Source organism: Cygnus olor, chromosome 3 (genome assembly GCF_009769625.2).
Source record: "Cygnus olor isolate bCygOlo1 chromosome 3, bCygOlo1.pri.v2, whole genome shotgun sequence".
NCBI lineage: Eukaryota > Metazoa > Chordata > Aves > Anseriformes > Anatidae > Cygnus > Cygnus olor.
In genome coordinates, this window is record NC_049171.1 from 89,398,086 (window position 1) to 89,416,319 (window position 18,234).

Here is an 18,234-nt window from a genome sequence, read left to right on the forward strand (position 1 = left end):
AACCCACAGGTTTCATTTATTAAACTTCCGTGTAACACCATTCTCCTATAAATGCATGCATAAGATACGAGAGGGAATGTTTCTATTTTTTTTTTCACATTTAGCAATTTGCTTGAGTTATAGAAAAGTCTGTGCTCTGCTTTGTGTATTTGCTCGTTTGGAAATCTTCTGTAGTTTATAGAGACACTAGTGATTTGTTCCTTAGCCTCCCTGTGGAGTTTGTTCCATATTACAATCTAATTCCATGTCCGTGTCGTGCACTCCTGAGTTGTTAATTTGTACATTTCGATGCAGTTTGTTTCATCGTGTTTTTGTAATCCAAACTGAGTGTAACGAGCTATGTGCTTTGGGGACCCAGCCTTGCTTTGCCAATTAGAACAAGTGGTTACTGAGAGAGAGCATGTTTTAAATAAAACATGGCACCTCTGCATGGGACCAGCAGCCTCTGGGGAATAAGGAAATCTGTTTAACTCTTTCTTTCTGAGAAGAAAGGTCAGTATCAGTGAGCACATTTGAGAAGCATTCAACTCATTCCTTTGAGAAGTGTAATCCAGATTCATGTTTCATCTCACAAATAAAATTTAGTTTGTCACTGGAGACATGTTATGCAGTACTGCTCGCAGAGTATTTATAAATGCACAAGGACAGCTGTCAAGTTTATTGCCTGTTTTCTAGGATTCTAATCACTAATGCCACGAGAACATTGTAGAGAAATACCAGCTAACCTTTCTGTTTCCCCTTGTACTGCTACCCAACAGGCTGCGGTAGTGCAGGAAGAGAGCCAGGTGGTAAAAGAGCTAGTTTCAAAATGTATTATACAAGTGAAAGTGTCTAGAAACAACACTTACTGAATAAGTGTACTAGGGTTATGTGTGAGGTGACCATGAGGAAGGGCTCGCTGTTCTGCCATTCTGAGGTAGCTGGGAAAGGGTACAGCTATGACCATCGATACTAATCTTTGGGACAGTGCTGGATAACTTCTGCAACAATGCTGTTCTTTATACAAAGCTCCCGATGAACTCAAGGAAGACACTACAAAGATTTTAGAAGTTAACTTTATTTTTTAATGCTCTTTCTTACTTTCCACCCAAACATTTTTGTTACTTTCTCTTCTCTTGTACTTGCGCATCCTATGCACTTGTGCACCTTGGAAGGGAGGAAGTTACTGTCCACCAACAACCTTCAGCTAAGGACGCTGGAAAATAATTTAGGTGAGCAGTCATGGTGATTGACTACGACAACATTTCAACAGCCATTGCATACACAAGCAAGGCAAGACCAAGAAAAACATCCCTCATGAAAACCTTCTAGCTCAGCAGCTAGGTGTAAGGGAAGTACAGCTGTTTGCTAAGGTGATTTAAGCTGTTAGGTAAGCAGATGTACAGGACAAATGTGATCTGGATAACAGAATAATATGTAACTGATGACTTTTAAATTGTCTATCTATTTTATATGAAAAGAGTATGACCTAGCAGCTAGACAGCTAGATAGGAACTTGAGACCTGATTTCCTTTTCACAGTAAATACGTGTTGCTTTGTGATAGACAAGTCTCTTTTTTGTCTTCCACTTCTGTGCCTCTGTTCCTCATTAGTTAGTGAGAGGTGACGATATTTCACTGCTTCACTGGAATGTTTGTGAAGATCAAATATATGTGATATTCAGTACAGTAGCAGTGGTCAGTCAACTAAGGAGCTGAGATAAATCTAGAGCTCCATCTTGGGAAGCAAAAATTCATTTTGAGGAACAATATCTGTATTTTCCTCTGCCAAATCAGCTTGAAGTAAGCATGCCATTAGCATATATTAGCTTAAAGTGCAAAATGGCTGTCTTCAAAGATAGCCAAGCACCTCAGGCTGATTAAATTGCCCAAACTGGAATAGAAGCTTGATCGTTTAGCTATACATAAGGCAGATCCATGCTCCACCCCCAGCTAGTTAGTGATAATGCAGGAAATTAGTGTAACATAACTCAGTGTCAGATCTTATGGAGGAAGGCGATTTGTTTTCACAAAATCTGTAATTAAGTTGATTTTGTCTATTTACGCTTTCGTACAAGCCCTAGGACGCATGTCCAAGTACTCTGGGTGAGAAGACCTGTGCACAATGTGGAGAGAAAGGAGTTCTATCTATTGAGCCCTCGCTATAAGCTGATTTTTGACTTGCCCTTTATACTCTTAAGGAGTGAATGCTGTGTGGAACCATTTGGTTCATTATTTTGTTCTAACCCTTAGAAGTCTTAGGCAAAATTCTGGAATTTCGGTTCTCTTCTTTACCTTCTGTGGATGTTCCATGGTTGCTGTTCTGTTCTCCTTCTTGACATTGTATCTTTAGTTCAGTACTTTTCTTTATTTGAATGAAATCACATTGCACTGTTGCAATTAATGCATACCATTTTTTTTAACCCTTTTAAAGCAAGTGTTCCATTCATTCTTTATTCATACTGGTCTTCATATATCTGTTACAAATCTTGTATGTCCTCACAGAGTTAGTCACCAGAGGGCAAACTGCTCATGCAGTTACACATATAGAATACAGCTATAACCTTTAATTTTTCTGAAGTATTGTCTGTGCATGAGTTGCCATCTAATTAATGCTATATGTGAAGTGAAAAGCGTAATGACTGCCTTCTTCAGAGATACAGAAGTTAGTATTTTACATTGAACAAGAATTTTTATGTTAGCATTCAAACTGCTGAACCTGATTGAAAAACTTGAGGGGAAAAAATCCCACTTTAGGTTTAAAAAAAATAAATCACTGGTCACATAGATATCATCTAATTATTAGTCAAGACGAATAATAAGCTGCACACGTGTTTAAGGTGCACGTGAATATAAAACTAAAACATCCTTCCTGTTTTAAAGATCTAACAGTTTAAAGACAGCTGTGAGCTGTAGGCTATGTATGGCTGTTGAATGTTTGTTGTGATGCAAGAGTTCCCATCTTACAGCTTTGAATTTTGTGACCAGTAAGAGAAGCAGAGGATCCCTTAATTTTCCCATTTTTGTATTTGACTGCTCTCCACCCCTTTCAAAGTGCTGCTTAGGAAACTTGCGTGTTCTCAGCAGGTGGCAGGAGATGGTGTATCCTGTCAGCTAACCTGACCCAACATGGTTAGGGAGGCATTTGTAAATACGGAAATAAGCAAATACAGAAACAATAAGAGGAGTGCTGTTATTCTTACTCTCTGCATAACATGATGACCACTCAGCGTACCAGCTATCTCACCAATTTCAAATTTAGGTATACTTTACAGGGCGTGTTAAGCTTATTTAGTATTAGGCTCACTGCCCTCAAGTTCTAATGGAACTTCTTAAAATTGTATTGATTGTCATCCTGTCTAATGTTTTACTGATAATCTAAAAAAATGTATTCTGCCCTTTACCAACTGTTTCTGATAATTAAAATATGGGGAAAACTGTCTGGATAGTCTTGTCTGATAAAGCAGCTGATAGCTCATTTTGTATATGGCTACATGCTTATGCATTTGTATATATGACTAGGTGTAAATATACACACAAACATACATATACACACATAATACATGCACACAAGTGTTTATGTACAAATGCACGTACTAGATTTGAGTACTTAAGATTTAGGAAACAGCAAGACAAGTTATGTTTCCATAATAATTAATCCAATCTGCATGTATGCATTACAACTGCTTTTTAATTATGCTAAAAGGATTGAAGAGTACAAGAAAGCATAAGATTACTGGCCTAATCTCCTCGTTTATATCACAGGTCATTAAATGTCATCCAGGTAAGCTCTGTTTGCTGAAAATGTCTAAATATCTCCTTTAAACAGATATCCTGTCCTGCCGTGAAGATACTGGTAGTTCTGCATACACAATAAGCCCTAATATTTCTAATGAATAACGTTCCTCACTATTAAGTAAGAAATATGATACACATTGTAATTTAAACACTACTGGGAGATTTCCACAGTTGTACACTCATGCTTTGTATAGTATGGTGTATTGAATAGGAAGCAAAGCAAAACAAAAAATTCTCTTACCCTTTTTCTTATTATTATGACAGTTGTACGTTGGCCTGAATGGTGAGTTACTAATTTCTTTAAAGAACTTATTAACCCTCTAATATTTCAGGAAAATAAGTAATTTACCATCTTGACACTTCTGTGAGTCAAGGTGGTGATATTCTTGTTCATTATACATAGATCAGAATCAAAAGCATGAATGTCAAACATCCACAGATTCTGGATATCCACTTTGAGAAGCATGGATGTTGTAGCCCCTTCTTAATCTCCCTCCTTTAAGGTATATAATTTTATGATGCTTTAAGCATTGAAAGTATAGATATCACTTTCTGCCTCAAGGGAGCTATAAGGGTGCTGAATGGTTCTGCTAGTGAGGACCCAAGAATGCCTATTTGAACATCCTTTGAATAAGTATGGGTTGGAGGCACATGGAAAAACCACGTAGGAATTTTGTGGCAGAGGTGGTGGCTGGAATCTGATTCTCTGATTGCTCTTCAAAATTTTCTTTGGGGTTAAGACTACGTCAAGAGTCTAGCAGAAAGAAACACTGCTTTCTGTAAAGTTCTGACGTAATGTTTTGAACTGCCTTCATTCTATCAAGTAAAAGAGCTAAAGGTCTTGAGTGTACAAAAGTTGTTAGTTAAAATATTTCCTTCTTGACTGTTCAAACTTAGCAAAGAATGTTGCCAACCAAAAAAACCCCACCACCCTACAACCTTTTAGCTGGTGTCTGTGGAGGTAAATTTCAGTTCTTGGTTCATTTCCAGCCTGAAAATGAAATATACTTGTGCTTTCTACCATCGTGTTTTAGCTGGGCTTAGTAGAGTTTTATTGCTTTTAATAGAGGAGCTTTAGTTCACCTTTGACATGTCCTGCCCAGCAATATGTGAAGAAATAGGAAGTTGATCTCAGTGTAGGTGAGCGTACTGTTTCAGTAAGACATTTTCTGTGTTTCAGCAGTCTGTGCATCACTTCAAGTCCTCAGTAGAACTGCCTTCCGCTGAAGAGCTTTGAACAGCAATTTATAAGCTACGTTTTGACAATGTTGGCTTCTTTTTTTTTGTATGAGACTCACTAGTATCTAGAGAAAACTGTGATAGATGTTAAATAATCCTAGAAATGTAGAGGAATGGGTGTTTACGTTTACCTCGTTGACAAAGGTAAGATAATGTTTAGAAATCCTCAAATATTAGTCATTATTCAGTATTTTTGTTAGTGTAGCTATTATTTTAAAATAGTCTTCAGTTATACAATAATGAAAGATGTAAAATAGTAGTAGTAGGGTTTTGTTTGATAATCAGCATGTGAAAATCACAGCTGATGCATGACTGCTAGTGAAAGGTAACTGGATGGGTTCCAGTATGAATAACTTTTTTTTTTAAATTGGGCTCTTGAATCAATGAACAACTGAGCTGATGCAAAGGTTGTCCTGAATCCAAAATCAAGATGGCTAATGTTATTTTCCAAATCAATATATCTGGTAGCTGTGGATAGCAGTGGGTTACTGGTGCATTTCAGTCTTTCAGTCCTTTTTTTTTTTTTTCCTTTACCCCTCCAAAAGGTTCTCGTTGGGTCTCAGGGCAAAATATGTAGGAATATTCATCAAATCAATTAAGAAATTTAAAGTTGCTGGAAGCTTTTGTTACAGAACCTTTTTTTTTTTTGGTGGTAACCAAAAGAGCTTTTTTTGATGTAAAGGTCAGATTTCATGTTTTTGTTCCCACTTGAGCTCTTTTTGACAGGATGAAAGCTATTTTGCTCTTGATTTATAAGATATTTACTGTGAGTTAGTACTGCATAAACATCTGATGTTGTGAGCAGCTCTGTGTTCTGCTGACCGTGCCCTAGTAAATAGCGAAAGGGATTTTAAGATATTTATTGGGGCCTCTTCTGTAGGTAGCGTAGCAAAGTACAGAGTGTCTGTTTACAGGAGAACAAAAATAATAGTTTTGTTTTTAATGTGAAACCATTTTCTCTTCCAATAGCAAGTTGCAATGACTAACTCCCTGCAGAGAGAGAATGAAGAGTCAGTTGTGATTCCCTCCATACACACACCTGAGCCAGGGAAATTAAATCATGCCTTAACCTACAGAGAAGGAAAATTTACAACACGCTCCCTTTGACTTACGAAGAAGCTCTCAGTTGTACTTGAGACTTTATCTTTTTCTAGAGAACTTCAGGAAAAGACAAAGTATTGAGCCATATGTAATGTTATGGTGGCTTGTTCTGTAGTTATGCTTGCAAAGGCGTTCAAATGAGTCTACCTGTTTAAAAGAGAAAAAGTAGACAATCTTACTGGTGTGAGGATGCAGTTTATATAAACTCCAGTTGAAGATGATTTCTGTGAAGAACAAGAACAGTTTGTAACCCGTTCTGCACCCCCAGTAAAATTGATTAGAATTCATTTCAGAATGTGTTTTGTAAGGGTTTAATTGCAAAGAAAACTTTAAACCTCTAGGATGGTTTCAAAGATTTCAAAGAGATTTCAGCATATTTACCCAAATAAATGTGTGCATGAGGGTGGCGTTTCAAGGCTTGCTTTATCAAGCAGAAGTCTTGCATCTTTAGACCACGCTTGATTAATACTAGGTTAAATAGTCTTGTTTATATTGCTTTAAAATACTATTCTTCAGTGAGTAGAAAAACTTGGAAGTTCCTCACTCGTTTCTCTTCCCTACAGTGTTGTTTGATAAGGGTCAGGAATAAAGATCTGTTAATTTGGACCATTTTTTTGGTGTGTGTCTACCTATTTAGTGGGGAAATAAACTAAAAGCAGTATTTATTTAAAGATGTACTCTATAATAACATCTATGTAATAGATGTTCTCTATTTTTATATGCATATATTCTCTCTAGATGTGCCCTGCATTATATCTAAGTGCTCTGAAGTGACTTTTTCTCCCTGAATCTTACGTTGATTCTCTCCCATTATGAAGTTACTTGACTTTTTAGAATTTTATGTTGACTCATCGCATTCCTAATCAAAATAGTACTTCAGAAATGGAAATACCTAAGTGATGAACCTATCCCCACAAATGTTCTTTAGAAGCAACTGACTTCTACCTGTTAGATGCTACAAAGGAGCAAATGAGGCATGAAGTTACAGAAGTCACCAGCTAAGCTGTATGGAAATAGAAAACGATCTCTTGTCGTAGTAACCTCTTCTGGAGGAATAGAAAAAGTATTTTATTAGTTTTGGTTTGTGTCATTACTTTAATGGCAAACATGAAATTCTGAAACAGTAAAAACGAAAAGAAAATTAGCTTTCTGGCTTCCTTGCTTTCATGTGTGAATGGGGGTGTTGGGAAGCAATATCCTGGAGGATGTGGCACTCGGAGCTGTCATTTTTAGTAACAGGCAGTACATGTAAATAAGTACAAAGCATGTCTTTAACTCCAAAGCATTACAGGTAACTTCTTATCTAACCAAGTAATCAATTTTAATTTCCTCTATTTGTGAATTTTCCCTTGAGTTCCAGTTTGCATTCAGATGTATTCCTAAACTGCGAATAGACAAATAAGGTAGCAAACAAGAAATGTCCAACAAATCAGGACAAATACTAAGCCAAATTATTATGTAAATCACGTAGATATCCTTAGTTTCTTAGTTAACAGAAGTATTAAGCTTTATATAAAACCATTTTTTATTGCAAGTTGTTGTGTTTAAATGCAGACAGTGACAAAGAATCAACCTTTTAAACTCTGGTCATCGATTTTAAAAACATTTTGGTTTAAATCAGTCTTTTGTGAAACAGGATTAGGATAACACGAAGCTTAAAATCTCGTAATTCTTGCTGGAGCTGCCAGGTTAGAAGCAATTTATTCCATTTCTCCTTTCCCAGTGAAATTCTAAGGGATTCAGGATGTGAAAATTGACGAAAAGCGTAAGCTATTGTGAGGGTGTCTTACTGAGCAGGTGAAGAAGAAATCCTCTGTTCTGTTCTCTGACTCCTACAAAGTATTAGGCTGAATAGCCGTACGATTTGTGTAAACATCAAACTGCAGGGATTGAGGTGTTTGCTATTTTCTGCCCAATCTTCCTGTTTGCTTAGCTGAAAGGAATTCAGTATTCTTCAGCTTTGAAACCTGAGGTGGATTCCCTTCAGCCTGCACAAGGCTGCATGCTGGAGCACCTCCTGGCCTTTCCTGCCCCGTTCTCTGACATGGGAAGCATTGAGCATTGGTCGGGGGAGAAGTTACAGTGGCATGGCATTTACTGTGTCCACAACCTTGACACCTTTCCTAACTTAGATTAGAAAGCTCTTCTTCCACTTTATATTTTGTCCAGCAAAAGGTAAGGACAGACGCACCACTACAAAATACTAACTTTGTGCATAACTGGGTCAATGAAGGAGAGTCTCAAGTTCTGACTGTTGTGGCTCTCTAGTTACAACTTTCTTTGCTAAAACCTTCCTATAGTACTGTTAAGTGTCACTTATTAGTAACTTAACATGGAAATGAATTTCGTGGTTAACTACAACTCATTTTCTGCCTTTTACTTAAAGCAAAGCAAGTAGGAGGCTTGCTGTCTCGTTTCCCAGTTTTACTGCTTGATGAGGGGAACTGAGATGCTGCAATGTAAGCTGATACCAGTTTGTAGAGCAAGACATTAACAGGCTTTTGGTTGTGCCCTGCTCACTTAGTAGGAGTATACAGTGATACGGGAACTAATTTATTGTGAATTCTGTGCCTCCATGACCTATTGTAGAACGTTATCCTGCTGCAGTGTTATTAAGTCATTTTTCATCTACTCTTAAATTAACGTTGACGTTCTATTACTGGATTTGTTCTTGTCTTCAGATTAGAAGATAAAGGAAAAAATCTTATTCCTGCAATATTAAAATTAATTGTTTGATAAGCATTACCTTGCTTGAAGTAGAATCCTCCTAGAAAGATTGTAATGTGGACATCAATCTGCTTTCCATTTGCTTTCGTGCATGAAAAAGTGCTTTCAGAGCACATCATTCACGGCATCAGGAGAATGCAGGAGGTAAGGATGAGTTAAAATCATGGTGAGAAAGGGCAAACAGCAGAAGATACCAGTGTCCTCGTATGCTGGTTTTACAAGGGATTGTAACCATTCAAAGACTTCTGCCATTAATGAGCATTATAATGCTTTTTCAATAACTGCATTGTGAGAGTATTTGCTATTTGATGATGTGAATTTTATGAGACACATTAAGAGATGGGAAGGATGTCTGAAACTAAATGTCAGTTCTGTTTGCAGCTTTTTGTTTGTTTGTTTTGAAAGCAGCCGTTTTTTTCCCAAAACTGAGTGCTGGTTTGGAGCTGGCATTGTTACAAGTGCTTTCATTACAGATTTTCACTCTAATTCAACTTAGGTCAGCCCTTACTAGAAGTTATCAATAAGGAATAGCACTTCTACCTGTGGAAGACAAATTGGCTTTATAATCCATTTTATATTTAACATTTTTTATCAGAGTTTCAGAATACTCCAGATTAAACTTTTGCTTTTAACGTTGGGAAAGAGGTAGATCTACAGGGATAGAGTGATCAGTGGGAAAGTAGGAAGAAATTCCTTGTTTCGCTTTTAAGATAATTTCAGCACCCTACTTGGAGACTTCTGTCCAGACAAAGCTGAGGCACAAATGTAGGTAACAGGGTCTCTGACAGAAGTAGTGGAGCACAGATTTCTGCCAAGAGGGATGACTCAACACTTTCACAAAAAAAAAAAAGGCAAATAATTCAGTAATTAGCAGACCTAGGCAGAAGCACTCAGTTTTCTAAGAGATGCTTTTTAGACTGGTCATTTCAGGTGCTGTTATTTATTCACTAGGCAAGTGATCATATATTTTTACTGTTTTGTTTTATTTTTCTCTTGATGGGATGGCCAGTAGCGCATGATAGCTGAGGAAGATGATTATCTTTAGCTGGTTCTGGGGGGACAGTCATGTTCTTCAAGGCTTTTTTTCTATTGTCTTGTATTTTACCTGCTCTAATATAGAGTGGTAGCAGGGTCACATAAGGTATGTTTTTTAACCTGTTAGGTTAATGTCTTCAAATTATGTTCATCTGGCTTACACTGGCTTCATTTCTGTCTGTAAAGCAGATTTCAGTCATTTTGTGCCAATCTAAAACATTTCAAGTTGGCGTGAACTGCTGGTTAAACTAGAGTCATGCAGCAACAGGAGTGGGTTGATACCTGAGAGAGTTAACTTCTTTTGACTCAGGCTGCAGAGATTTAGATCACTAAAGGGATAATTGGAAACTTTTCTGCTGGAAGTATGAGTTGTGCATCTCATCTGGTAAGACTGACTCTTCCTGTAATGGTATTTATGAAGAGGAATGCTTTGGTTTGTCAGAAGTCATAAACTGCTGAAGTAAAACTGGTTTGATCACCTAGTCCATCTGTAGATGATACGGCATTTCTAACATGGGCGACAGAAACTGCTTTCAGCACAAAAGGCAAATAAGGTAATGGAATTGCTTTATCTTTACAAGGAACAAAGGAAAAAAGCTCATTTTCCAGATGTCTACCAAATGAGGTACCAAGGAGAACTGAAAGACATGTACTTAAAATCTGAGCATCATTCAGCAAGAAAATAGCATTTTTTCCTTCTATTTATCAGCATGTTAAACGCCATATCTTTGCAGCTAGATTTGATCCTAGAGGCTTCCAGGGAGTTTGTAAAGTGAAAACATTGGGTTTACTTTGTGTTTGTGCATACGTTAGCTTACCAAAAAAGTGCAAGGGAGGAGTGTGAGCTTCCTAGGGTTCATGTAAGGGTAACACTGATTTCCTTTTATCTGCCTCATTTCTTCTGAGAATTGAGACCATCATAGGATGTCAGGTGTAGTTTGGCTCCCAACAGAGGTGAGGACTCTCACAGGCTTTCCTTACTTTGGAGCTGCCTTTTGTCATACGTTCTAGTAGTGCTGGCAGTCTAACTACAGCTACTGTCTTAGGTAGAGTGTACTCGTGATTGTCCCAACTCAGAATGGATTAGTAGTAGTAGAAGTAAGTTGTTGGTTGGTTATATAATATTTGGGTAAAAGTTGAAAATAATAATGTTTTGATCTGCAGAAACACAGAAGAATATGAGGGATACTTTGGCTTTTACCATCCTTCTCGTGAATAGAAACTGCATGTTTGCTTTGCTTGAAATCAGTCGTAGTAGTGCATGCCATCTTCTTTAGTGTGATACACTAGTTGGGGTGATCTGGACATATTTGAACTTGGCAAGTTTGGGGATTTGATGATACCCTTGGATCTCTGTAATTCATCTGAAATCAGATTATAAATTGCCATAGTTCTTGATTTTTAAGCAATTGTAAAACAAACAAACAAAAAAACATCCTGTATCTAGCATAGTAATGCTTTGTGTTTTTTCTTTGGACTGTCTTTAGCAGTAAAAGTCAGGAACTGTACAAAATTAGACCTTGGCTTAAATCATGCTGCAAAATTCAGTATAAATATCCAGTTTTTGACTGGTTTCCAAGGGTATCTGCATAGTAGGAATCCTCTCCCACCTGTTTGAACAGAAGAACTTCATTGAACGAGGGACCAAGTTGGGGATCTCTGCGTTCCAGCTGGCAGTGGTTCGTGCTGCCACCTGCCAGCCTTACAGGTGTCTGCTGGAAATGGCTTCCTGATACTAGAGAGCACTTTGGCTTTTTTCCTTTTTTTTTTTTTTTCCCTTCAGTTTGACTCAGAAGATGAGTGATAGATACGCATCTGTCTGTGTGGTAGTGCCTTCCAAAAAGCAGTACAAGTGTTAAAGGGAAGTGTCTGTATCTCTGATAGCTTTTTGCAAAGCAGTTTTAATCCCTAGGGTGTGCTGTGATGCCTGTCTTGTATTATCAGTGGTGAGCGTTCTCTACCAGGCAGGTGTTTTGGGGCAAACTCTTCACATTCTTGAAATCAAACCCACAGCATTCAGGAATTGTAAAACCAATATTATGAAGCTTCTGTAAGAAGCAGATGTGTATTAAGATGTTAAGCAGCAGGCTCCTAGTGCCTTTCATGGAGGAAAAATAAGTGAAACATTAGCAGTTTTTATTCTTTGTTAATATAAGTCATTTGTGATGATGCTTTTCCCTTCCTTATGTCATCTCTTCTTCCATATAGGTATAAGTGGTAAATGTGAGCTGCTTTTTTTTGAAGCAGTTTTCTGCATCCGTGCTGTCTGCTGTTTAAATTGGTTGGACCTTTTCTTTTAACTCTTATAATGAGTTTTCAAAACTGTTTTAGTTTCTGATCAAGGCTTTCAAATATGTTCATGCTTGAAGTATATTTGGTTATGAGTAAATAGTTTTCTATCGATATGCTTTTTACCTTTTCAAAGGAATGGAAAATAAATCTCAACTCTAACCTGGCAGCATTGTATTCGTGTGATATTGGACTCCTCCACGATTAAAAATTCAGAGTAAGTTTAAGTTACTCCATACTGACAGACAAATTGTGGAAGGTGTGGTACCTAACTGGAAGAGATTCCCTAGGGAAGCTATGCTCTCTTTTAATTTTTCTTTTTGTTCAGTAGCGGCCATCTGGCTCCCCCATGCAGTTGAAAGAAAGTGAATCCACTTCTTGTCTGGAAGTGGATATACTGAGCTCCATCAGCGGGGCAGAGAAGATGATCAGTGTGTGTAAAATTAAAGAGATTTGAGAATTCATATTAAATCTCAGGATTCAGCCTAAACAACTTAACAAAAATCCAAATTGCTGTTCATTTACAATAGGTCGGTACGTCATGCTGCTCCTGTCAAATTTCTTGAAAGCGCTCAACAATAGTGCTGCGCTCACTCATGTAGAGTTGTCAGCTGTGTAGGGAAAATCACTACTTTTTTGGAGCCCATCAAAGCTATTCAGTAATTAGTACATCTTAAAGTAATTGAATCTGCATGATGATTGTACCATGGGATACTACAAGTGATGAAAAGTTGTTAGCAAGCCTGAAAAAAATCATGGCTACTTTACTCCCTAATGCTTTAGTCACTATAATAAATCTTCTCGATGATCTTCAGTAAAAACAATGATAAAAGCTGCATGCTAATTGCAATTTAATTTCACTTTAATTTTACAATGGTAATAGTCTTCTTGGAATTTTGTTGTGGATTTATTTATTTAACTGTTTTGGCAATTGGCTTTGTAATTTCCATGCGCTTCAGTCAGCGTGCTTTCTTTCTCGATCGAAGGGCACCATGCATTTTGGATTCACTGAAGTAAGGTGCTTTAAAAAGATATGTTCTGATGCTTGCTTTCTGAACACTAGACCCTTTAGTAAGTGTGTGAATTCTCTTGCATCGACCAAAACAAAGAATTGTCAGAGAAATGGAAGTGCTGGGCTTGTAGTACGTGATGGTGGGAAAGGGTGCTCTGCCTGAGGCTGTAAAAGGCAGGCTTGTCCTGTGAAACCATGCAGGTTGTAATAGCTTCTGAAAACACTAAAGAACACAAACCAGTCCAACTGTTGCCCTTTCTTTTTCATAGGTCATAACATACTGCTTTTTAATTCTGTGAGAGCAGCTTCTTTCCAAAGGCTGTTCATTGGGCCCGATTTGATGTAATAGCTTTCTTTCTAGTTTTGAAATGATATGGGACTGACCTTGCTGACTCTGAAGAAATAAAGAAGCGTGTGTACACATTTATTGATATTTACTTCTCTCGCGATTGTGTAGAGACATTTCTTAGTCCTTTTTCCCCATCTGTTTTGGCTATGTTTCCATAGAAATCAGTGATACCTACCCCAGTTTCAGTAGAAGGACCAAGTAGTCCTGTTTCAAGTCTCATTCCTTGATTGAAGATCTCCTTTCCCGGAATAAGTACTGGAAGGTTTTCTTTTTGTTACCTATTTGTCATTGTGCTTTGCAGTAATGAGTGTCTTAGCAGTAAAATATCTTTCTGTCTGCATTCTAGCCTATTTCTAACAACATATATGAAACACTTGACAGAATAAAGTGTGTTTATAGTTCATCTCTTACTGGAATTCTGGATGGACTTTTGCAAAAAGACACTCCAGTGTGTATTTTCCCGTACATATATATATATATGTACATTTATATCTTGTCCCTGGCAAAAGACTCCTCAAGCATGTTGGTGTGTCATGCAGTTGTTTAAAAAGGGAGGGGAAAATGTGCTGGGCATGGCTTGAAATCTGTGTCCTCTACTATTACAACACTTCTAAGTGAAAAATCTCTCTTGCTGTTGGTGAAAAATAACTGATCAGCTGTATTGAATGTGGCAGTGAATGAATGGGAGAGTGAAAGGTGAAAACAGCAAAAGAAAGATGACAGTATCATAATGCTGGAGATACTTGTAAAAGAATATCTGGTCTATTGATGTACTGTGCTGTGTCAGGGCCATAGAGGAAACTATTGACTCTTGCACAGATTCCATTAACCACATTTTGCTCAATTTAGGAAGTTTCTCAGTAGAAATTTAATTTGTTAACCTGGCACAGACCTTTCCTTTTGAATTAGTGTAAGAAAATTAATTTGTATCAGATGCCTTATTCAGAGTTTTAGTTCAAATTCTTGGAAATAAATCTCTATTTCAGTTTCATTAGGCAAATCAAGCTAAAAATTTCTGCAGTGAGTTCTATTTGGTGCTGTCTCTAGCATGTATTTATTCTGTGTATAACTGTAGATACTAGCTGCTAGCAGCTTTTCTCATTTGGAATTCATGATTCAGGTGTGGAACACATTAAAAAATGTATCTATCAGAATTGTTTAGTCACATGGTAAAGACAAGAAAAATACCGTGTTATTTGTGTAAGAACCTCAACATAAATATTAAGTTGGACATTTATGCTCCTTTACCAAGTCTGCAGACATAGGAACATGCATAATTTGAAGCTGTTTTTACATTGATGATGATGATATAGCTTAAACTGTGCATTTGACTTTGTTTTTGAGTGGCACATTTAAAAAACAAACTTACACAACTTCTAAAGCATTTAATTTTTTGTTACCTAAATAGTCTCATCCATGCAGTATCCACTTGCTTTTGTATCCTTCTTTCACTGTGTGTATTTCTAGTTCAAATCACCTATTATTTTATTTGGCAGTTCATATATAGCACTTGTCTTTGCTGTACTGTTGTACTATTTGACAATACAAAAATGTTAACAGATCAAAACTGTTAAAAAGCCAAGAATTAACTTAAACTTCACTAATTCTAAAATGTCATTCCAAAAGTGAAGTTTTCATTAGTTGAAAGATGAGAGTAGTGGTGAGAGAAGATGGCGTCAATCACTGTGACTGAAGATGCAGAAAATCCCAAAGTAGGAGGGTAGCTGTGAAGGATAATGATGGTGTTGAGTCTTGCTGTTAACCACGTGCTAAACAAAATGAATGTGTGGTTAATGTTAAGTGTATCTATAAAATACTTTCTATGCTACGATGAAGAATAGAAGAAAACAAATGCTCTTGCCTGTTTTTAAGACCAGAGACTCTTAAACATCCTTTTGCTTTAATTCATCGGTTGCCAAACCCTAGTATTGAATGCAGAATATGGGATAGAACGCTTTTTGTCATGAAGTATAAACATGTAGATCATTTGCTTTTGTGAAAGCCTTTTAATTTTTGCACTTACACTCCATATACTTTTAGTGCTTGTCAATATTACAAGACAAAAATTAGAGTTAATTTCCAGTGTAATTGATATGGAACAAAAAAAAAAATTATAATCCAATTTTAACCTAAGAGCATGAGCCAAAGGAGAACAAGTTAAAATTCATAATGAGAAAAATTAAACAATATCACATGGTCTCTTTGAGAATATTTCAGGTAGATTTGTTCAGATGAACTCTGTTTTTCAGCACTAAAGTATTTGGATTCTTTTTTTTACTGTATACTTATTATGGAGTATTCAAAGAATTATAAATACTCTTGCCTGGCATGTTTGAAGTGTGTGTGTGTTTAAATATCTACAAAATAATGCTTCCAAGCTGTTGGCACCCATTCATGCTAATGCTCTACCCAGCAAGACTACAGGTGCTGTCTTAATTTTCTGTGGCATTGCATGATCTTCTGGAGGATATTGTGTTCCCACGTAGCTACTTGTCTGCCTTAAACATTTTCGTACTGCCCATACTGCAGTTGTATTGGCTCAAATGTGGTATTTTCTTATAGATTTAACTCCTTGGTATGGGTTTTTTTGTTTGTTCCATTTAGAGTTGTCCTTATTTCTTGCTTAATTTCAGGCATTACAATGGGATTCACATTTCTTATGGGTGGTTCGTTCTTCTTTTCTCCAAGGGCAAATCCTGTAGTGCTGTTATTAAATGCATTACTTTATTTTCTACTCTATATTTGTTAGTGACAGCCACATCACCAAAGTGTACCTTGCCTTTGGAGAAGATGATAATATTTGCAGGGATTGTAGTTTTTGTAGGAATTCATCATGCAGATTTGAAATCACTGTGGGGAAGAGTGTGCTGGGCAGGTGAGGAGCCGCACCCTTGCTTTAGGCAGTTTGTGATGTGTCAGTTCACTGCAGGCTTCTCTTCAAATGCCTCGTAGTACCACGTTGGCAGATAACTCTATTTCATAAAGATAAGATCTTCCTGAAGTAGGGCCACCTAGGGCCAGTTGTCCAGGACCATGTCCAGAGCACATCCATAGTGCTGTTGAGTATCACCATGGATGGAGATGCTTGTGCCGGTGCTCGGTCACCCTCACAGTGAAAGTGTTTTCTGAGATGTTCGGGTGGAGCTTCCTGTGCTTCAGTTTGTGCCCATTGCATGTGTTTGAAGAAGTGTGGTTGTCAGGGAAGGAGGAGGATGGGTAAGTGGCCCAAATGAATATCCCTGCTATTCCAAACTAAGTATTTGCTAAGAAGGAGTAAAAGTATAATTACATTCTTAATTGTTCAGGACTGCTTCAGGGAATATTTATTGTTTCCATGGACGGTTGTATTTTGATGCCATTACGTGAAAAGAACATAAATATCAAAATTCTGTTTGCTTTGATGTGGTTGTATATCCAAATGTATAGAGGTATGCCAACCAAATATCACTGAATCTTTTTTCTATGTTCTATGCCAATATTCCTTTTTTTCCTAACTTTCTTTGTTTTAGAGGTCAGTCAAGCAAGAATAGAGCTCTTAGCTGATGAAAAGTTCAGGTAATTTCTTGAGATTTCAGGTGTTAAAGGCCATTTGATAAGAAACAGGAGAATTTGTATTCATACCTCCCAAACAGCCTTTCATTCCCCATACTTTATGGGGGTCTGAATATATCAAATGAAGTAATTATCAAATAATTGGTCTAGATGTGATGATGGATTTCAGAAGTCATTTTAATTTACATACAATTATTGTGATATACATAGTTAATGTTGTAGCTTGCCATAAGGCAAGCAATTGCTATTGGTAAAATCTGTATTTGATCAAATTCTCAGTGTTTTAATTTTTCCAGGCAGAGGATTAAAAACAGTGGCACAGCATTGTGTGCTGTCATTTCCAGAAGCTATTGAAGCATATTTAGAAGAACAGGCAAAAGATGTCATGTGAATTGCGTGCAACAGTTCATTATAGCAACAGTGTAAAACAGTACGTCTGGCTTTTTCTTGCTAGGATTTTCAATTCCCAGGTTCACGGGACTGTTTTATAATACTGTAATCTGTCACTCTTTTTCTTTTTTTCCCCCTCCAGTGTCCATTAACTTCACGGTGATTGTAATAAAGAAACAATAAGGCGGATGACTGACACTCAGCAGCTCACCTATTAAGGATGTAACTGTAAAATCTGACACTAGAAGAACAGCTAATATACCATTTTCGTTTTGTATTTGAATGGCTTTGAGCAGGAATGTATCATGCCCTAGAGAAAGGTCGAGTTAATCCTCTGCATTGTGGATACTATGTAATTTATATAGTGTTTCCAGTAGAAAAGCAGTTAAATGGATCTGCAGGTAATGTTTAATAACTGAGAATGCAAGTTAAATTGACCATCTGTTACATGTCTCTGCATTGCCACAATGGCCTGTGAGATGGCGGAGAAATTTCACACTCATTTTGTTTCAGATTGTTCTAATTGTTTCTTTTCCATGAAAAGCTTGAAAAGGCTCTTGCAATTAAGAGAATACCCATTTATTCAAACTAATTGCCTAAGTACATTCACTCCTCAGTGATGTGCCTAGAAGGGACTGTATGTAACTTCCTAACTTCTTTGCAGTTAGTGCCTCTGAGGTACCTGCTGAGCTGCTGCTGTGTCATTCCTCAACCAATTTGACTGAATAGCAGACTACAGTTTGTCCTGGATTGCTTTACTTTGG

The 18,234-nt window shown here is 37.2% G+C and overlaps 1 protein-coding gene across 2 annotated transcripts in view; it reads left to right on the top strand.

The window, feature by feature from the left end:
* The window catches only part of ZFAND3 (zinc finger AN1-type containing 3), a 134,378-nt gene that overhangs the window by 41,526 nt on the left and 74,618 nt on the right, over nucleotides 1-18,234 (top strand). The window lies entirely within an intron of this gene.